Here is a 3,375-nt window from a genome sequence, read left to right on the forward strand (position 1 = left end):
CCATATGGGGCGATTGATTAAAAGAAATAGTAATGCTTGGCGGGGTTGGTATGTGGATGGGTAGCCAATTGTTGTGACGAGATATTCTGTACAGTTCAAATCAACTATTTCAGTGGGGAACTATCATTTGGAGATCTTTAACAGTCCTCAGAGGTAGCCAGATGGTCAGACAATCGGTCTGTCTTACTAAGTGGTATAAGGTTGCCCTGGTTACTCAGTTGAAGAAGTTATATGGGCAGTCGCTTCATGTAAAACAGTGAGACTGGAAGACGGTTTTAACTTAATTGGATAAATGGACTTGGCGGATTTTATGATGAAGGTGAATTCATGATCTAAATACTTAGTTTTTTAACTGTCACAATATCTACGTCTTATATCTATTAACATATTAATTGCGTCCTTTTTCTAGTAGTTCTAATAGCTGTCTCTAGAACTAGTCTACACAGTTTTACGCCTCTTTTAGTAACAAGTAGTACCTAACTTTGTCTCACTTTAAATACTACGAATTGAATTTTCAAGTTGAAAACTAAAGACTAATAGAAGTCTTGTTTCTAAACGAATTTCTACTTACCTTATTTACGAAGTCTTGGCCAAACTATGTTACTTCATTTTCTTGTATTGTTTGCTAGTCAAAAGTTACTCTTAACATCATCAGCCTTTTACTGTCCCGCTACAGGGCACAGGCACCTTCTCATTCAGAGAAAGAATGAGCGTTAATCAACACACTTTCACATGGTAGATAGGCGATTTCTTCACACACACATCTTCACTTTTTCTGTCATAAGAGTCCTGCTTGCAACATTTAGCGAACGTATTAATGCAACTTGTAAGAAAAGCCTGACCTGTAATTGAACCCGCACACTCATACTAGAGAGGCAGGTGTTTTAACCACAAGACATTAAGAATTATTGCAAAAATACGTAGAAGTTTTAAATAGTAGGACACAAATTAATTATTTTAACACTAATTGATAATATCACTTTATTCTTAGGTGCATACTGTAAAAATTAAGAAAAATAATGAATCTTGTTATAAAAATTGCTGATAGTTGCATCTAATTGGAATATTTCCTTATTGGTTAGTCTCTCTCGCGCCTCGCGACTCTGCTAACATAATGTGGAAATTGTTAAACTGTAGTGGCCTTACTACAAAAACTTTAAACCCTGTTTTACACTTGTCTAGTAAAATTTTGGCTGCAAAATGAACCATATGTCAACGTCATAATTTGACATTTTTTTAGACAAGGCATAAACTGACGTTTAAAAGTTTTTGTGGTAAGACGGTAAATAAATAATTAAATCTTTATTATTAAATCAACCGATACTGCATAGTTTTTGGTAAGTAAATTACTTTTATAACAAGTTGTTTCTCGCGGATTCACTTACGTTACATCGTCACTTGGTAAAAAGAAGTAGCCGGTATTCTTTTTCAGGCTAAGCATAACTGGTTCAGCACTTTCGGTAGAAACGCCCGTCAGATCCCGAATTTATAATAGGTATAACAGGTAATAAGGATAAAGTTATATCACTTGGTTAACACTTAATTGAGGCTGACAAGTCACAAATAATTTTTATCCAAGTATAGATCTTCTAAGCAGAAAATGAAACATTCCCACTACAGCATTTGCGATATACTTACAATTAAAATACGAATGTAGGGTCCGTCATTTTGGCTCAGACTATCCGTAATAAAAAACTCCTTTTCCACAGTATTTAGCAAACACTACAGATGCGGTTACGAAGCAATATCTCTGAGCGAATAATCATTTATTGGTTTTCTATTTTATTTACAGCAGCTTCTGAAGTTGCTTAGTTGTATAATTTCAGCATACTTTTGTGGTATAGTGTTAATGTAGTAGTAGGTATGTAAGGTAACTAGTGTGTTATTAAAATCTATACATATAATAAAATGATAGGAAAGTCAAAACTGTACATTGAATATTTTTTAAAAAGAATACTTGGGGGGTGATCTATGATCGATTCTGAACCCAAAAATATAGTTTTTAGAATTTTTGTCTGTTTGTCTGTTTGTCTGTTTGTCTGTATGTTTGGTCTCACTGAACTCGAAAAGTACTGCATAGATTTAAATCAAATTTTGCAAGAATATTACCTGGGGGCCGGTTCAACATATAGGATATATATTATCACGCTATCACCTACAGGGGATGAGCAATGAACGATAATTTCTGTTAACGTTTCTGCAACAGCGGGTGCAATAATGACACATATTTGAATGTTGAACTTTGTAAGTTTATCGGCCTATTATCAATCTTTACATAGAAAATAACGCTTTTATAAGTAAATTGAGCAAAAACAGAATTTAAAGAAATAATATCTTAAAATTATTGATTAAGAAAATCATGCAGAAACAGATGTGCCATAAAACTGGTAGTAGGTAAAATATCAATGAAAACAGACTTCACTTTGTCATGGTATGTTCTTACTTTCAAGAAGAAATAATATGACGACGTGTGTATTTCGCTACTGTAAAAACACTACAATAAATATCAGCGCATCATCAGGGACATTTTTATAATTCTCACACCATTAGAAAGCTACATTATCTGCGAGTAACATAGGGTATAGTTTATCCCGGTGCGGGCAGTAGTTCCCATGGGAAGCGTCCCCCACGTCCCGAAGAAATTATGAACTTCCCCACATTCTTAAAAACTCTACATAATATGTTGTTCTGACAAATAAGCTATACCTCTCATAAACATGGATATCCATTCATTTCATCTAATAACAAACATGCATAACACTGAAAGCGCATTGCAAGTCTAAGATTTAATTATTATAAAAAAAAAAACATTGACGTCATAAATATTCAAAAATCCTTAAAAATAAGTTCCTGGTTTCAATATATTACCTACACTAGCTGTTGCCCGCGACTTCGTCTGCGTGGGCAATTTAGAATTGACAAAATACTATTTATGCTGTATAGGTGTATTCTTTTACATAACAGTATAATTAGGATTACTACTTAACAGCAGCACGGGTTGATCAATCAAGGTGGTGTCGACGATGTGTGACTATTTATCTAAACAAAAGAAGTAAAGTTTGTGACGTTGTGGAAATCTCTGGATCTAGTCAACCGATTTGGAAAATTATTACGTAATTCTCACAGGAAACAAAGGTCTGACAAAGCTGTCATTTGTACATTTTCTTGGAGAGGCCTATGTCCAGCAGTGGACTGCGATAGGCTGATGATGATGATGATGTTCATTTTCTGCAGTAGCTGCAACAAATCAGGAGCCAGAAAGTCTGTCAAACAGTTTTATTTACCATGGATAACGTGGTGTCTAGTTCACTGGGTTGAAGAGATCAGATAGGCACTCCAAGTAAATATTGGTACTCAAACAGATTCGGTTTGACT

Source organism: Helicoverpa zea, chromosome 24 (genome assembly GCF_022581195.2).
Source record: "Helicoverpa zea isolate HzStark_Cry1AcR chromosome 24, ilHelZeax1.1, whole genome shotgun sequence".
Taxonomy (NCBI): domain Eukaryota; kingdom Metazoa; phylum Arthropoda; class Insecta; order Lepidoptera; family Noctuidae; genus Helicoverpa; species Helicoverpa zea.